A 20,095-nucleotide genomic window follows, 5' to 3' on the forward strand; every position below is an offset into this window, starting at 1 on the left:
GGGAGGGGGTAATGTGTCATGCCTTTTATTTTTTTAAAGGCCATAATTATGTTCTTTAAAAATGCTTTACTACTGTCATGGTTATATACAACATGTGTCTTTAATGAACTGTGATCAGATTCCACCCATTTCTCTCTCTGGTTTCCTCCTGCCTTCCTGCTGGTTCCCCACTTCCCAAACACTTCCATTTCAACTTTCAAACCCATATATATATTATATAAACTATTATATGATAAATAATATTTAATATGTGAGAAAATGTGGTACTTATCTGAGTTTTTCTTGTTTTACTTACTTTAATGATGTTCAGTTCCATTCATTTTCCTACAAACATAATCTCATTTATCTTCATGGCTAAATAATACTCCTTTATATATGCATACAACACTCTGTATCCACTCATTGATGCATCTCTGCGGCTTCCACATCACTGCTCTCAGGAACAGTGCTGCAGTAAACGTGGTTGTACAAGTATCTCTGCGGTCCACTGAGCTGAATTCCTTAGGGCTTATACCCAGGAGGGTGGAGCTGGATCAGCTATTGTTAGTTTTGAGAAGCCTTCATAGTGGCTGCACTGCTTTCTATTCCCACCAACAAGAATGTGGGTTACTCTGGAATATTTCTCACATTCTAAGCAAAATTTATGAGCACTTTAAGCCTGCTTTTCTAATGGCTTTTTTCCCCTTGTGGTCCTGGCAATGATTGCACCCAGAATGATCTGAAGGGCGGAGGATGTTAATATTCTCCATATTGTCTCATGGAAGGCAGAGAATGTTGAAAGTGTCTTCCAAGAGTGGCAGCAGACGGCTGTACAGATGGCTCGCTGGGGAAAGCACTTGCCGTAGGTACAGTGTGAGGACTTGAGTTAGGATCTCCAGCCCCCACGTAAGAAGTTGGCAGGTGGGCAGACACAGGCAGACCACTGGGCTTAGTGGCCAGCCAGTTGAATCAGTTGGTGAGATCCAGGCTCTGTGAGAGACCTGCTTCAACAACACAAGGTGGAGGGAAAATGGTAGATGAAAATTCCCAATTTTCACCTCTGGCCACCACAGGAGGTTACATGTGCACACATCTAGGCATATGCATATGCACATACATGCACACATACTCACACATGCATGTGGACATGGACATGCACACACAGGCATAGACGTGTGCATACATACATGCATACATGCATATATACACACATGCACATGCTAACATGAATGACTATGTACATGCATGCACACACATACATATACACTTGCATACATGCATGCATACACATATGAATACACATGCACACACACACACACGTACACAAGTTATGGTACCGCTTCCTCTTTCTCTTTTTGCATACTAATTGTTCATCAGTGTCTTCTTATTTCTTCTGACCTCTCAGGGAGGGCGTTCTTTCTGTACAATCTTGTGGAGTTGGGTGACACTTTGCCGTGGGGTAACAGCAAGTCTCTCACTCCTCACTCCATCTCCACAGGGACCAGGGCTATACCAGGCCAGGGTTGCTGTTTTGAGTTCTGAGAACTGGGACTGGGTGGGGAGTACAAGCTTCCACTGGTGCCCGGAGGTAGAACTGTCAAAGAGGGACTCTGCCCTGCTGGGTTTTAGACAGAACAGATTTTTAAAAGCAGCATACTCTTCCATTAAGCCAAGTGGTCACCTGCACCTTGACCCAGAGGAGGCAAACTGGAGTTAGAGTCTAGGTGGAATGGAAGGACTGAAGATGAGGAGTTGAGCAATAGAGGAAAGTCTGGGACCACTGCAAGAATGAGGTGCAGCGGGAGCTTGATCTTCACTAATGGGCCGCTGACTGGTCAAATCCAGCTTGGAGGTGTGGCAAAAATGATTAAAATACACTGTCTAGGGCAGATCCAAGGCACAGCCTGATTGCCTGTATCTAAAGGAACTTTATAATGTGTTTGGTTTTTCAGGACTGAGTGGCAAACCTAGGACCATCTGCATTCTAGGCAATTCTACTCTGCTATTGAGCTACAGCCTCAACCCTAGCAAAGACCTTTTAATAAGAGGTACCTCTGGTCTCCCATCTTTAGTTGCCACCAGCGCTGAGCTAGACTTGATGGGAAATGAATGTATGGAAGAGTTTGGCCAAGCAGCTCAGACAGCAGCAGGTGAATTTGGCTTTTCCCTATGGCTGGGTGAAGAGTGAGTAAGATGTTAGGCTGCTTTCTGCTCACAGGCAATGCAGGGACAAAGCTGGACCTGTTCTTGATAAATAGAAAGCCCAAAAGCCCTGCTTCATACTCCCTCTCGGACTCTTTATCTCCCTTGAGTAGGGAACTTTGTTTACTGGGTTTTGGTGTGGTTGCTTTCAGCTCTGAGCCTGGGTAGGGCAGTGGTGTCTGGTTAATGTGAACCTGGTCCTGAACTCCTCTGGCTTTGTTTGTGTAGTGGAAACAGTGGCTCTTCCCATGGTTTGATTATTTCACATCTATGAATTATAATTCAGAAGTTCAGGGTGAAGGCTCATGGAAAAAAGTACCTAAATTGATGACTAATTTGACATCAGAAGTTTTTCAACCCGAAAAATTGTGTACTACAGAGTAAGCAGGGACACTCCACCCCTGGCCCCCTGCCCTCTGCTTGGAGTGAGATTTTCAAGTATCCCATTGAGAGAGCCTGGGGAGTCACAGAGTGGAGGCACAGCTGTGAGGCCCACACAGCAGATGGCCCGGGTGGAGCACTGGCGCTCGGATTTACTGGGCACCAGTCACCACAGCTATTAAAAAACACAGCCACAATCTGGGTTTGGTGATGCATGCCTGTAAGACAAAGACAGGAGGATCACTGTGAGTTAGAGGCCAGCCTGGTCTAAACAGTGAATTAAGTACCAGCTTGGTCTACATAGTGAGTTGAAGGCCAGCCTGGTCTATATAGTGAGTTAAGGGCCAGCCAGGGCTTCATAGTAAGACTGTCAGAAGACCAACAGATTAAGAAAAAAAGGAGGAAGAGGAGAGGAGAGAAAAGGAGGTGGAGGAGGAAGAATAAAAGGAGAAATGGAGACATTTGTTATTCGAAGAGGATTGTTTAGTAGGAAAATGAGATTCTTTTTTCCTCCTTATTTTCTGTTTTTGGCATGAGCACTTGTGTGTGTGTGTGTGTGTGTGTGTGTGTGTGTGTGTGTGTGTGTGTGTGTGTGTGTGTGATGTGTTTATGTGTGTATGGTGTGTTTATGTGTGTGTGTGTGGTGTGTTTATGTGTGTGTGATGTTTTTATATGTGTGTGATGTGTTTATATGTGTGTGATGTGTTTATATTTGTGTGTGATGTTTATATTTGTGTGTGTGTGTGTGTGTGTGTGTGTGTGTGTGTGTGTGTGTGTTTGTCTGTGTGGTGCTTATGTGTGTGCACACCTTTGTATGTATGAGGGTAGCCTGGTGCACCACGGTGCTGTTTGGAGCCTGGAAGACAGCAACGTTGGGTGTCAGCGCTCATATTCCACCTTGTTTGAAATAGGATCTCCTGTTGTTTTTCACTCTTCATGCCAGGCTAGCTGGCCTGTGAGCTTGTTTCTGCTTCTCATCATCTCCCCATAGGGGTGCTGGGAGTGCTCCCAGCCCAACTTTAGTGAGTTCTGGAGATTTGAACTCAGGTCCTCACCTTGTGCCGCAAGCACTTTGCACACAGAACCCTCTCCAAAGACCTGCTCCCCCCCCATAGTCCACATTTGTATTTTTACATCATAAGGAATAATTTCCATCTCCCTCTCCTTCTTGCTTTGCCAGGACACAGAGAAATGTCTGTGCTCAAAATGAAAGGTTCTTGTCTTCTTGGCTGAGTATCAAGATTTTTCCAGATTGTCAACTCCTTAAGAGGGGAGAAGCATAAAGGCAGCTGTAGAAGTGCAGAAGTGAGCTAACACGATCCAGGTGTTAAAGAAGGGAATGTGTGTGAACACCCTGTCAATGGTATCTGGGGGGCACTGCCTGATAGCATAGGCTGCTGCTGATAGTTTGATAGCCCCGGGTGAATGGATCCCCAGTGGGTGGCAGCTGTAGCTCCTGGGTTGACACTGGTTGTCTAGGGGTGTTCTGGAAGTTCATGACCTTTCATTTATCCTGCTTCTGGCATGGTCCATATAGAAAGAATTTTAGAGCAGTAAACTTGTAAAGACAATGTGGTGGTGTAGAAACAAAATTGGGGGTGGCAGTGCTGAGGAAGGGGCTTCTGCCTTAATTCTACCACTGCTAGCCATGTGTCTACAGCAGTCTTCAATTGTCTGATTCTATTTTTTGCCGTATAAATAAACCGTGGAAGTGTCTTCCCTTAATGCTCTAAAATAAAATTAAAACATTGTGTTGACACCAGATTTATTTATAAAAATAACTTAGTCAGAGGGCTGATACACTGCATTTGATGTTTGAAGGTTTAATGGTTAAGCCTGAAGTAACTTTCTGAGTGGGTGTAACCTACAATATTTTTACATTACTTTTACTGCTTTATAGTGTGTGTGTGTGTGTGTGTGTGTGTGTGTGTGTGTGTGTGTGTGTGTGTGTGTACTCCAGTCATAGCATATGTGTGTGTGTAGGTCAAAGGGCAACTTGTGGGAGTTGGTTACTCCTTTCACCATGTGGTTCCTGGGGATAGAACTCAGGTGTTCAGGCTTGGCAGCAGGCATATCTACCCACTGAACCATCTTGCCAGCCCTAGATTACATTTTAACAGCTCAAACTTGACTGCATTGACAGAGTAAGATAATCTCCCAGAATCAATACCAAGCCATTTTCTGAAATCTTCCTTACCCATGGTCAAATGACCCATTTCAAAGCATTTCTGGGTCCTGGAACCTGGATCCGATCTACACCCTACCCATCCCTCAAAAGGGCCATTTCTGTGGCAACTCTTATCTGAGGTCTATGTCTGCCCCTGCACACACACCCAAGGATGGGGACCTAGCTTTGTCTGGCTTTGTTTCTTCTGTAAAGTATGATGAAGAGGAGATGGTGGCAGCTGATGATGGCTGTTTCGTGTTTGTGGAAGATGACAAAGGGAAGGAAAAGCAAATCATAATAAGAGGATTGGATTGGAGTCCATGCGTTGCCAGTGTGTTTCGAATGTGGATGAGCCACAGAACTGCAAGCCTTCACTTCTCTCAAGAAGCACTTGAAAAAATGAGCATAACCTACATGGGAGATGCTAAGGTACTGAAAATTAGTTCTACTTCAGTGGAAAGGGCTAGTTTTCATAAATACAAAGTTCAGGGTAAAGAACTTGTTAAAATATATCTATAAATTGAATCTCAAGGAATTATTTAAAATAAAAAGCAACTTAAGTGGAATAGTCTAAGTTTATCTTCACGGGCATCATTATATAGATTTGCAAAACACATCATAACAAGAATAAATGCATCTTCAGCTTTTAATGGTCTTGGAATCTTTGTGGTTCCTATTGTTTCTGAAATCTTACCACATTTTTTCACTTACATTTTTATATTTGACTAGTTTGAGGTTATCCCTGAAGGTTCAAATATTTAAAAATAGTGTTATACGAAATTTAGTTTTATTATGGAAAAGGATAGAATTATTTCACATCTGTTGGGTTCGTTTCAATTCCAATTCAATCTCTTGTAGAATTCAAAGCAAACATAATTGGGCACTTAATTGTACTCTTTGGGCAGGATGATTGTCTTAAATTGTTTTATTACTGAATCCTCTGTAATGTACTATACTACTGTGATACACTCCTGTGTGGTCCTGGATCTTACATATATGAACATTCCACGTCTCGATGTATTGACTATACCAAATTCACTCCAAACATTTAGCGATCTAACTTTGCATTCATTTCCATCAGAGTTGACCTTTTATCAATCTTTTAATCTTTTAAATGTGATAGAATCTTCACTAGATGAAACAACATCTTAAAAGACTGAACACTTCTCCTTGACCAGCTGTAAAAGTCAAATTAAAGCAGAGAACATTTTGACAGCTTTGTTAATATGGCTCCATTTTTTTTCTTGTTGGCAATTCAAGCATAATTGAGGTCTAGTGTTGATTGTTAATGACTAGAGAAGAAAGCTTGATGAGGTGTGTGTTGCAGCATAGCCTCTCAGATATTCACACATTTATAGGATGCAATCATCAAGTGTGTACAATCTCATTGTACACACTATGAAAAGCTTTATAATAAGCCATTGATATGTGCTAGCAGGCAACGAATTACAGCTCTAACAATAAACTGTAAATAGGAATGGTCAGGGTCTTCAATCAGAATGAACACAACCACTGTTCATTCTTAAAGTCTCTGAAATTCCATCCATTTGTATTTTACTATTTCAACTGAGTAATTTTCCATGCATCAACTTACAAAAAGCAGTCATGTTTGAGAATGATTTTGAGTCACCAAACTACTCACTGTCCTAGCTGAAGAAGAGGAGAATAGCTGTTTTCAACTTGTCCTTTTAGATTCAAGTAAGTTCTATGAGGCCCAGCATGGTCTGGAAAGATGCTCACGCTTGAATTCTTCCACTCTAATTTTCTTCTTCTTCTGGAGTGGTTTAAGAGTATGGCTTGGCTCAGAAGATAGCTTTCCATTTCTTCTTCATTCTGGGAGGCTCGAGGTGAAGTTTGAAAAGCTGGCAAGAGACTAAGCAGTAACTTACAGCAGAATTTTGAGAGAAGACATTGTAGACAGTCTTGTATGGTTTTACAATTCTCCCTCCATAACATGATGTGAGCTGGCCTTGCTAGCTCCCTCTCAGATTGCAAAGTTCAATGGCTCCTTTGTCTACCAAGGCTTGCCTGGGTTGGTAGGACACATGGAATCTAAGATGGCCTGTCCCTGTGCTTGCCAATAACCTGTAACAAGGGTGTCAGGTTGAAGGTGGTCCCTCTCTTTGCTCGAATGTTAGAATTTAGAACTAGGAAGAATCAGAGACTAGGCTGGTTAGCTTCAGAAAGCAACTCAAAATGTCAAAAGACACACTCAGGGTCAGGACTGAAATTGGGGATGGGGACCAAGAAGATGAGGAGGCTAAATCAGAGATGCTTTGGGAAGGTTTGAGTAAGGATCAGTGCGGTCCCTGAAAGAAACAGAGACAGGCACATGAACACACATGCACACACAGACTGACTCATGACGTACTACTTCAGTTCCCGACTTCCTTCTTTTAACTCTAGCTAACCATTGGCTCTGGCTCAGGAGCTTCTTCTTCTTCTTCTTCTTCTTCTTCTTCTTCTTCTTCTTCTTCTTCTTCTTCTTCTTCTTCTTCTTCTTCTTTTTTTTTTTTCCTTCATTTTTTTTTATTAGTTCAAATCAGGAACAAGCTTGTTTCACATGTCAGTCCCTTCTCCCTCTCCCTCTCCCTCTCCCTCCCCCTCCTCCCCACCCCCCAGGAGCTTCTTGAATGAACTTCTCAGCTCCTCATGACTCAGTGCATCTCAGTAGCAATGGGTTATTGAATATTGTGACAATATGAGTAATAGCATCACAAAAAAAAAAAAAAAAAGAAAAAAGAAAAAAAAAAACCATAATGGTGAAGACACCAGCACGGCAGCCCTCTTGCTACTATTTGTTTTGATTTTTTCTCTAAATGCTTTGACATTAAAATGTAGTGAAAAAACCCAACCAGGAACTGATTTCTCCCTTGTTATCAATGCACATTTAAAAAAAAATCACATGCCACCAAAACCAGAACTCAGAGGCCTATATGATGCAGTCTTTTATTATTTGTGTCTTAATAGATGCTTCATGAAACTAGTCAGTTGTTATATATGATATAAAGATAGGCTGTCCCTCTGGTTTGTGTTGAATGTATGATTGGGAACCACAGACATTTGTGTTTGATTCTCATAATGTGTGGGTTGTCATTCAATCACTTTTGGTGATGAATAGTGTTCTGATGGCAGATAAATGTAAAAGAATGTCTTATTTGGAGTTAAGGGAAGGAAGGACATTTGAGGGTGTTTACACACACACACACACACACACACACACACACACACACACACACACACATATATATATATATATATATATATATATATTCTAGTATCCCTTTGTGTGGCTGCTTATCTATAGAATATGGTTGGCAATGGGTTGTAGCAAAGCTTTTACTTTGGCAAGTGTGACTATCATTCATTACTATTTGCTATATAAAATCTAAAGCATTCATGTTTGCTCACGTGTCTCTCTTATGCAGTATGCTCATCTTCTTTTATTAGCTTGCCAGGCTTTTGGTATCATTGTTCTTTCCTGCTTTGGTCCTTCCTTGAATTATTCTGGTAACACCAGATGGCTTAGACTAGAGTGGACATAAAGTCACCTGTAAGCTAAGGTAAATATCTTCAAGGAACATAATATGAGCATCTAGTAGATGCTTGGCATTGATATGCGTGGCTGTGACCAATGTATTTGGTTTTCATTGGTCAATATTTCTTACTTTAGCCCTCTATCCCGCCCCCAGTCTTCCCAATATTAAATTATGGGGGCAGGGTTGTTCAAAGAATGGAAATAAAAGTTCCTGGGTTGCAATAATTTTCAGGTTGACTTTTTTCCTTGGGAATTTCCTTGGCACACTGAGTTTGATGCTGGAGGCAGCCATCTACTGTGAGGAGGACATTGCTTAGTTCATTAGCACTGTGGGAGTGCCAGGAAAGGGCCCATGACCTAGAGCCCATCTTGCTTTAATAACGCTCTAACACTCGTAAAAGAGCTTTAATGGCTACATGAGACATATTTAAATATTAAACGCCATTCCTCTTCGTTGATTCACAAACCTCAATGCATAGGGCTCCTTCATTGCTTCCAAAGTTGAAGGAATGTGCCCAGTTTCTCACGGCAGTGAGTGAACCAAACAAACCTACAGATGGGAATATTTCAACTTTGCCCTGCTGACCTAGTTGCCAACCCGAGAACTTCAAGTTTCCAAATCCTGTTGGCTACTTTGAGTTCCCTGACTTAGAAACAAAAATATTTATCTGCTCAGTAAATTTTAATCCCACTCTGGAGATTTAGGAAAATATGGGCGCTTACATCTCCTGAAACCATTTCCCCTTCCAAAAATGACTTTTGTTTAATTTAATTCGTCTGCCTTGATCTCCCAGTCAAAGCATCACCCTATTCAAAGAAGCAGCGTGTACTTGTATTTAAATTTGTACAGACTGGTGGCCACTAGTTCACATGTGTGCTAATGTTTCAGTAAAGATTCGATGTTGAATCGTGGTCATTTTTCTGAGGCCTTGGAATGGAATGTGAGAGTCCCTGAGACTTGATGCTGTATGTTTAATCAGGGAGGTTCCCAAGGCCACCTGGCATCTGAGAGTCTAAGATCGTACTATGATCAACCTGCATGGATGATAAGACCACGAAAATCTGCTTTCGTCTTCCTTCCTTTCCTGTGGGGGAGATGGCAGGCCTGTGCAATTTTGGAGATGCTTTTTATTTACAAAAGGGAAAATTGAGTTACAGACTTCCTGTCATGAGTATAGATGCCTGGGGAAAATGAGGGCTGGAAGGAATTCTCAAATCGAGAGCCAGGCTATATGAGCCCAGGAGCACCGGGGCGTTGGCAAGCTTCGCTGTATTCTTGAAATATTTGGGCTCAGCAGAGCCCAAATGTATTTTGCTCAAAGCGCCATTTCCCTTTCATTTTCCAGAACCATGTATATTCAAGGAAATGTAATCTGTGTATTTTGGAATCATTTAACCCTCGTTTATCAAAATATTGCATGGCAAATACCAGATCTGAGTTCAAGAAACCCCCTGGAGCTTTTTGATAAGTGCTTTTTTTTTTTTCTAACCCCTGAATCTGAGAGTTAAAATTGCTTTGAAAGAACCCAGAACAGTTCAGAGTTTACTTCTCAAATTATCTCCCAATGGTATGGGAGCCTCGTCTATCTCTAACATATAGCAGTGATGGAGATGACTACTTTGAGATGCAGGGCTCTCAGAAACAGCCTTATTTGCTCAAGGGCTTTCCCACTGAGAACTCCCAGCAACCCATTTGGCTTCAACAGAACTGACTTTCTTTTGATGAAATCGAAGTCCTGCTAGTCCCAGCTGACCACCAGGTTCAGACACTGAGTTTTCACCATCTCATGTCCATTTAAACTTAGGTTTTGTACACCATGGGGGTTATATTAGTTAACTTTTACCTTAGAGTCTTCCGTTGAAATATTACTGATCTTGATTGCTGAGCTTTGGGTTATATTCCTAAGCTTTATAGAAGAGGCAAGTGCCCCGTTGACCTAGTACTGGTCTTTCCTTTCTTTGCTCTGTTTCTTGCCTCTAGAAGAAGAGGGTAGGCATGGTGGCCAAGAGATACTGTCCTTCCCACTCCTGACTTTAGGCTTTTCAGGGCTTTTTCTTTTTGAGGACCAGATGGACCTCATCCAATATCTCCACACATGTGCTTTCCCATGCGTGTGTCTTAGACTTCATGCTGAGTTTGTAATCCCCTCTCATTGGGCAGTTATCTGTATAATTCAGGAGAAGATGCAGATATTTGATTCCATGACAAACCCTTTTCAGTTTGAATGGTTATTTCATTTGAATCTCATACAGATAGGAAAAAGAAATCTTTCACTTACTCTATTACTCACCCCAGTGGTACCTAACAGTAGAGTCTGAACCAAAGGGAAGGAAGGACCTTTGTCTGAAATCACACAGAGTCTGGTCATCATGGCTGACTTCAAACTCAATGACTTTCTATTTCTGATTGAAGCCTGACTAAAGAACTCTGCCAGCAATGGCTTGTGTTGACCATTTTAGGAACACTGTATCATTTTACCTTTGTAACAGTCTCATGTCAGAATCCATATATCTGTTCCTTCACAGATTAGGAAGCCATGTATTAGAGATGTTAACTTCACCCAGACTACCAAATGGTAGACTAACCTTAGAATCCAGAGCTTTTTTGCTCCAAACCCGATTCTCACACACACCCAAGAAGGGTCAGTTTTATCTTTGCTTGTAACATGGAGCTAACTGTACCTTCCACATTAATAACACAACTGAATAAAATACTATTATTCTTTCATTAAAGTTATAGTTTCTGCTCCTCTGCAGACTATCGGGGGGGGGGGGTAAGATATCTTTAGTGTTTCAATCAAAGCCAGGCCAGGTTCCCTTCCTTCCCCATGTCACAGCTTCACTGCTAGAGTTCAGAAGCCGAAGTTCATCAGAGCAGCTGCCTCTGATCTGAAGCAAAACAGATGGCAGTTTATTGTCAACATGACTGGGATGGGCTGAAGGCTAGGAAGCACTAGAGGATTCGCCTTCACTTGGCAACAACAGAAGGCTTGCCCTCTAGCCTTAAAATTTGGGATTGAGACCTACAAAGCATTCCTTGCTGGCTCCTTCTCTGAACACACTGGACTCTTGAAGGAATTCCTGGCAGATCTTCTCTGGTTCTCCTCTAGAAGGGCTTTCCACCTGGCCTCTAAAGCTACACTGAGAACTCTCTTTAGCCCAATTCTCCGACCAAAGCCCAAGTCTACAGACTCCATCTATTTCTGGGCCACAGGATCTGGAGAACAGGACACTTTGAGAGCTACCACACCCTGCCCTCAGGCGGACACTCTAACCTTGTGAAGTTCAAGTGAGGCGTCTGCTCAGGAGGAGGTCCTTCCCTGACAAGCAAGCTGAGGGCCTGGGACTGAGTGCCCAAGGGCTTGTGTCCAGGACTAGTTACATAAGAGAACTTCCAAGAGAGGACAGAACATAGTTTTCAACAAATAAATAAGGCAAAAAGGCTACACTCACTAGTGCCACAGCTGGGAAGCAACTATGTGCAATGAATTTCTCATGCTAACAAATCCAAGCTCTTTGGAAAACAGATGATGCGCCCAGGGACTGGCACTGGGTCTCCTGGCAGGAACTGCAGAACTTCAGATATGGAAGAGTATCTAGAGACTATTAGTTCACAAACACAGCTGAGGGCCAGCAGCCTGCTTTCGTGCCCTGCCTGGCCTGCCCTGGTGGATTCCTTTCATGCAGCATTTCTACGGGAGGACAGCAGACACGGCATGCAAGGCTTCTGCAGCCCACACTCTAGAGAAATAATTAAACAGTTTTTCTTAACCTCTTGAACCTTTCATTTATTATCGCTATCCATTACGTCTACCTTCTCGAATCACCGAATCCTCAGACTGAGCTCTGGGGTCAAGGGTTTATTGTTTAATGGAGATAGAACATTTTGTAAATTGCACGAAGTCACAATGTTTATAATAGAAGCTCCTGCTGTACCGAACCTTTTCCATTTAGCAAACAGTGAGCGCTGACATGTGTTCTTCCTACATAGCAAGAATCCGGGGTAAGTGGAGTACTGGCATGAATGTGCTACCAAACCCTTCCTGTAAACCAAGTGACATCTGCAGTCACATAAAACATTCCTTTCCCCAAATACCAGGAAATGTGGAGAGCACCACTCTTCTTCTAAGGCCATGCTTGAATGGAGTGCTGGCTTTGAGAACACACACCGAGGATGAAGAAGGCCAAGATTTCTGTCCAGTACACATTGGCTGCCACAAACCTTTGGGGACAACCTCTGGTTTCAAATATGAACACATGTGGATGGAGAAGGTTTTCCTGGGATTTAACCTTGGGATGAAAAGTGTCGATATTTTAAGAAATGTACTCATGCAAAAAAAAAAAAACTATTCTTTTTGTCTCTCTTTTTAAAATGAAAATTTGTCCCTTCAAGTCAGAAATAGATTTTCTTGAAATAAAGCAAACATCCTCTAAAAGGCTTCCAGCCAAAATCACCCATATATAAATACCTATGATTAAGCAAATATAAATATTCCTCGGTAAAAAAACCTCCTCCAAGGTTGGGAAGCTTTGGAAAATGATAAGAAGGAGCGTTGTAAGCCTAACAGCTTAACCCTTTGTGTTAGAGAGAAGAAACAAATGTTGGTGAAACATGTTCAATTCTTTGGGGGATTTTGTTAAGGGATGGCCGAATACCCACCTTTTGTAATAAAAATGAAACTGATGAAAAACGTTGTAAAGAGTGACTTTCCATGAACTATTTGTGTAACTTTTGTCTTATGTCTAAATGTACATTTGGCCAATTTTTACAAAATTAGAACTGCAATCTTTACATTTTCCACTTTTAGTACCTCAGGAAAATTTCTCCTGAAAAAAGAATGTCCTCTTTCAAAATACCCTTTGCCATATGCACTCAGGTTTTCTTACTGTCTCACGTTTGGAAGAATTTTATAGTAGTTGTTTTTATAATGCTTGTTTAACACACTCCCTCATTTGCTGATTCCAGCAGTCAAGCCATTTCTGATTAGCCAGCAGGTGTCACTGTGGGTTTGGGTGGCAAACCAATTGACCACAAAAAGAATGACGAGAGGGAATAAGGAGAAAGAAATGGAATATAAAAGCAGGATCTGAGAGGAAAAGAAAGGCCACTTAAAAATTCTGTGGCCCCTTTGGGGTCTCAGGGATTTTGTACTACTTTCTCGGTTCTGAAAGTCCCAGAAATGTATTTACCTACTTAAAGGAAATTGATGCCTCAATTATTAAAGTTGGCACCACTGTATAAAACAATGATAGAGATGAGCAAAGCTGAGAAATGAATTCTTGTAGCCTGTTCCTAATTGTTCAAGTCTTACCTGTACACTTCATCTTTTTAAGCCATCATTGCTTTATCTCAGTCATGCAGAATCTCTCCCAGCTTTTGGTGGCTTGTAGACTCATAGTCCAGAATAAGGTTTTGGCTATCCCTAACCTCAGTGGTAAAATAAATCCCAGTGTTTTATTACCTAAAGGGGCATCTTGGGCCCTTGGTATATCTTCCTAGGATCTGGATTACTCATTTGCAACAAAATCAGCTTATTCAAGTCATATATATCTTCCTGAGTGCATGGGATTTCTTAATAAATAAAATTTCAATTGGTAAAATTAACACATATTTCTTGAACAACCATCAACTTTAAGAATGGATGGTCATAAAACCTTCCTGCACAGAGAGCAATTCACAGCTGGACTAATTTGAATAACTGGCTGTAAATTGATTTCTATTTTGGCTTGTTAGATGAAAACAATGCCCATGTTATTGGTAGAGTGAGCAGGCAATTTTTAAAAGAAAGATACAAAGCTTGATTACCCAAAATAAGGCTTAACACATAGATAAAACATTTTAGCCAAGTTGTAAAGAAAAACAAGGCAAAAAGTTTTTAAAGAGAGAGCCAAATGTTTCTGTGCTCTGGAAAGTTAGTCTGTGGTATGCAAACAGTCTAGCCTCTACTCTTGCTATTTGTCCCAGATCATGGGCTATCATATCACAATGAGATTGTGGTATCTCGCTGTCACTGGCTATACAAACTCAGGAAGAATAAAAACAAAAACAATTCCAGCTACGTTGTGAACATCCTACAATTAATTTGGGCTGGGGAATGTAGGATGTATGATTAAAACAGGGTCACCTAGTTAGGGTTTCTATTGCTGCAATGAAACACCATGACTGAAAAGCAAACTGGGGAGGGGAGGGTTTATTTGGCTTATACGTCCATACCACTGTTCATCATCAAAGGAAGTCAGGACAAGAATTCAAACAGGGCAGGAACCTGGAGACAGGAGCTGACTCAGAGGCCATGAAGGAGTGCTGCTTACAGGCTTGCTTCCCGCGGCTTGCTCAGCCTGCTTTCTTATTGAACCCAGGATCACCAACCCATGGATGGAACAACGCACCTTGGCCTGAGCCCTTCCCCATCAATAACTAATTTAAAAATGCCTTACAGCTGTATCTTATGGAGTCATCTTCTCAATTTAGATTCCTTCCTTTCAGATAACTCTGTGTGTCAAGTTGACACAAGACTAGCCAGCACAACCTCATTAGATAGTCCAGGCTAGCCTCAAACTTAGAGTTATTTTGTCTTAATCTAACCAGTGCTGGCATTGCAGGTGTATACTACCATAGCTAACACATCATGCAATTTCTACCTGATTTTAATCCCCTCATTTTCCTGTAATTATTTTTATAGCCCAATGTATCATTTAGGGCTGAGTCTAATAACTGACGTACATAGAAAATAGAAAATAGAAAGTTAGATGGGTATGTTCATAAATGTTTTGAAAAGTTATCTACAAAGCATGCATACCTAGATAGCTCTATAGTAGGCTGTTTTGGCTCCCAAGATGATAATAAATTCCATATTTATCTATATTGTTACGTCTATCTATCTATCTATCTATCTATCTATCTATCTATCTATTTCCTTTTTCCAAATAGAGGAGGTTATTTCACTTACACATTAGAATATGACATTATCTTGTTTGGTCTCAGAGAGTAAGACTCACTTTTTACTTATGATATCTGGCATAACATGTAGGAATCATAGCAACAGAAACTATAAGCAGAAGCAGCTGATGGGTGTGGAATAGAGAGTAAAGAAAGAAGAAAGAGATATGTCAAGGTATACAAATATTTATCCAGGGTAACAGAGTGTCAACACAAATTTCTTTTCAATTAGATGCACGCATCTGTGAGTAATGAAAGCTTTGGCCATAGCTTTATCCTTTGGAATCGTGCCCACCATTTCCATGACAACATCTTAGACTGTTAAAATAACAGTGATCACAACTTCAGCCACTAAGCCTTTTGTATACAGTGAGTGCTATTGGCTCTTGATCACATGTGATAGGGCATTCACATATGTATAAGCGTGTGCATGCACATGTGTATTGACTTGGGTTTTCCCAACTGGAGTCAACCTGCCTCTAAGACAGGATCTGCATATTATGTGTTTCTTACCATTAAAACATTTGCCGTGGTGTAAAACGCTGGGTGGGAGTTCAATGAATCTGTTGAATGAATGGAAATTACAAAGGCTACTTTTGTCTGGCAAGCATGGGCAGTGCTAAGTTACTTTTATGTAGTTCATATAAATAATTCACTTCTTGTGGTTTCATATCCTGATGTGAAAATTATGCATTTACTGTGTTTTCATAGATATTAATGGTGGCTATTAAAAACAGAAATTGTTTCCAGGTTGGTGGTCTTCAGCTGGGGAGTGGATGAAAAAGACTTAAGGTAAATCTTAATTGTGGAAAGCATAAAACTCTATACATTGCCTTGTTAAAGTTTCACGGTGTGCATGCATGGTTTTGCCTATTTGTTTTTCAAGGAACAGCAAAAAGACACCAATTTTTCTCAATTTCAGTGCTTAATATATAAGAGAAGAAGAAATAGAGCATAAATGTACTGAAGCAATTTGTCTTTGTGGTATTTCCCTCCTTGACATCAAATATCTCATTTAAAAAGCTTATGTCAAAACTGGACCTCTAAATATGATGCCCTAATTTAAAATGTAAAGAATGAATGTTATATTTATGCTTTGGTGCAGCAGGTTTAGTTATTATAAGCCAAATGGTATCATGTTTCTGTTGGGAAAACAGTTTAGGGGCTATTTAAAGAATTATAGTACGAAGCAAATCAAATCACTACATATAGGGTTTTTTTTTTTTTTGAGTAGAAGACAGTGTGAGGAAACTATACAGAAAAAAACTAATGTTTATATATAACAATTTCTTTATCATATTTTCTCTGTTTTTGCCGTGCATGGTAAACTCTGAGGACATGTAATGAATTCCTGAGCCATAATAAATCTGTGGATGTCATATTCTCTGTGTGGGTAAAATGGATGGTTTTTTGACCTTTAAGCTTTCATTAGAACAAAGACGTACCTCAACATAATGTCCCCCCTCCCTACAAAATACTGGCAGGAAACCAAAGTATGCCCTTTGGCAAACCTCCAATCTGGATGACTCTTGGGCCCTAGAGGACGTTCCTGAGACTGCTCTGGACTAATTCCCAGCCCTGGGGAAGTCTTTTGGAAAGACCTCCCTAACAGGTAACCTACTGAGGTGGAGGTGGGCACATTAATCAAGAGTTCTTTTCAAGGATCTTGGGACCCTCTTCCTCTGCTTCAGCAGAGTCCCTCTCTCCTGCTCAGTGTGATCTACAAGACTGTCACAAAGATGTTGGCAGATGAAGGAGACGAAAACTTAGCTGGAACTACTGAGATTACAGTAAGTAAAAAGTTGGAGTGTTCTGTTCCCCACCTGGGGATGATGTTTAGTTACAGTTGGTTTCCTTTCAAGAGAATCAAATAGAAGTGCAAGTAGGAGAGTCAACTTATTGCTTTATTTTCTTGCTTTCCTAAGTGGTATACACAATTTCAAACTACTCTTATCAAGATCTAAAAGTTATCACTTGCATCTTAAATCATTCCAAAGTAGGACTACATGAGATATATTTTTGTTTCACTTTTATTCCCTTGTTTCTCCTGCTCATTGATTTGATACTGTAAGAGTAGGTGAGGTTTAGTTAAAACAGTATTGCATTTATGTGTTTATTTACTTCCATGTACAGGGGCTTGAGTGCTAGGGCATAAGTGTAGAAGTCAGAGGACAACTTTTGGTGCTTGTCTCCTTCCATCCACCATGTGGGTGTCAGGCGTTAAGCTCAGGTTACCATGCGTGGTAGCTAGTGCCTTTAGCTGCAGAGACATTCTCTGGTCCATCCAATAAGCTTTTCTGGAAGTTTTACCTTTCTCCAATGGGCATTCATAATGTAAACTCTCCCTCTCAGCACAAAGCAGAAAACCAAAACCACACTAGTAATCTCCCAGAACTATTTGGTTGATACTTAAGCCCTTCTTGGGCTTAGGGCATTTCAGGATCACATTGGTATTCTGAACCAATATAATTGCTGAGACAATTTTCACATATGCTTATTTATGAATGATCACCCTTTAAAAGTGGCAGAAACAAATTACAAAGGAAAAAAAAACAAACAAAACCCCAAAGGCACTCGAATAAATTACTGGAGTAAGATGGGCTCATTCTGGAGAGAATAAAATAAAACTAACAATTGCTAATATTTTTCTCTCAAGACCCAGATACTTGGATGGTTGGGACTTGTTAGAACATTTCAGAAAACTGACTGTGAACTGTATAGTGATGTTTCCACTATTACCCCATCTATTCATACAGCAAACTCTTCCTCCATCCAAGGTAGATGTATAACTCACATCTCCCTTTAGGTATACAGTTCTTGTCCTAAGAGCTAGATAGTAAGATAGTAGGGAAAGATGTCTACCTAAGATAGCAGAGAAAGCTGCCCATGCCTTAAGTAGGGACCTTCATTTATACCCTCTTTAGGTTATGTCTTGGCCCCATCAATGATTAAGGTTAGATACTAAAGGCCTTTCTCTCTTAAACCCAATTCAGGTGAAGTCTCAAGGCTCACCCAATTCTCAGAATTACCTTCAGGCCTCCAATATTACCATTGAGAATGTATGCAGCTCAACTCCTCCCTCTGCTCGGTCCTGCATCTTGCCCTCCTCTTCCCTTCCATGGTTGTTTCCTCTCAGTAGCACTTCCAGTAACCTCCTGTGTGCTAATCTCCATCTCAGAGTTCATACACACCCGCCTTGGTTCCTTGCTCCACTCCTTGTTTCTGTCACTCTCAATAAGAACAGTCATTCTAGCAAGCCCAGCTCTGTGAACTCCCACCAGCAAGATACCACAAAACCAGCTCCAAAATCACAGATGGGGGCCAGGCAGGTGTTATAAGTTAGGAAGGCTGGACATGAGCATCTAAGCAGGAATCAGCACCTAAGAGAAGGAGCAGTCAAGAAAGCACCAGGTGATAGCAATTATAAAGGGGGCAGTGTGGGGATGGAGCAGACAAAATGGGTTAGAAGAAAGGTACGCAGACAGGCTGTTACTGACAACACATGGAAGAAAATACAGCTACAACCTGGGTAAGCAATGTGGTTCCTATAGAAATATGGCACCAACTTGATAGAAAAATGAATTTGAAAGTGCTGTATCTTTGCTATTAACCAGGTTTAATTCAAGGTGGAGGGAATGATTGGCAGGACTAGGGAGAGGAACCACTGAAGTACTTGCTGTGTAATGTGAGGACTGAAGTTTGGATCACCAGCACCCACTTTAAAGCCAGATGTGTCAGTAGTGTGTGCCTGTAGCCCAGGGCTGGGAGGGCGGAGATAATACTAGTTCTAGAACCCACTGACCAGCCAGATGAGCTGAAACAGTGAGTTCCAGCCTTAGCTAGAGATCCCATCTTTCAAAATGAGTTGAGAGTGAAATAGGAAGATACTTTATGTCAGTCTCTGTCTTCCACATGTTCATACACAGACCAGCACACACACACACATGCACGCACGCACGCGCGAACGTATGCACACAATAGTCAATGAATAAATGGATGGATGGAAAAAACAAAACAAAACAGAGAAAACAAAAGCATGTCTTTTACATAGCTCAAATCAAATTTCCCATCCTGATGGTCCCTGCATCTACTTTGGAGAGCCCCAAGAACCCAAAACAAGGATTGTGTCTACGTTGATCAGTCAGATTGAAGATGGGAGAGGTATTAGCCTTGAAAGAGAATCTTGGTGTTTAATCCAAGACGACTGTAAATATCTGAAACTTTCCAAGTACTCATATTTGAAGCAATCCCAATAACTTCATAAGTGGAGTGCTGAAGCCATTATGTCTATTTTCTACATGAGTAGACTGATGTATAGAGAGACTAAACAGCTCGCTTAAACTCTCAGAGCTGGGAAGACAAAACCAGAACCCAAAGAGACAGTCCAGCTTATAGCCCACTCCTTTAGCCTCTATACCATGCTCCTGAGAAGGAATCAATGAATAAAGGAAATGTATACATTCACTATAATTGGCTTAATTATGTTCAAAGCATTGGGCAGCTTTTACAAAGCATAGCATTGTAGTCCCAGTGGCAAATGAGGAGCAACCGACTGAGCCACTTGATAGGACACTGCCAGGAAGGTTTTCTCTTAACACTGGACACTGCCAGGAAGGTTTTCTCTTAACACTGTCTCACAAGTTGTTTCTTGACGTCTATGGACATTATTTTCCACAGCTGTGATGGAGTCTACCAAGTTAATTTTATTTCATTAAAAACCAGTTGTTAGATCATTGTGAACATATTCAAAGGGAAATATTCTATGCTCACTTAATAGATATTTGTTTAAATAGTTGAATTGTATTATATTTCTGTTCTTCTAGTTCTATGCCCCAGAAAGTTTGGACATCTTGAGCTGCCCATTTTCTAGTTGCTCATCCACTCTCTA

The sequence above is a fragment of the Cricetulus griseus genome (assembly GCF_003668045.3).
Source record: "Cricetulus griseus strain 17A/GY chromosome 1 unlocalized genomic scaffold, alternate assembly CriGri-PICRH-1.0 chr1_1, whole genome shotgun sequence".
Classification (NCBI taxonomy): Eukaryota; Metazoa; Chordata; class Mammalia; order Rodentia; family Cricetidae; genus Cricetulus; species Cricetulus griseus.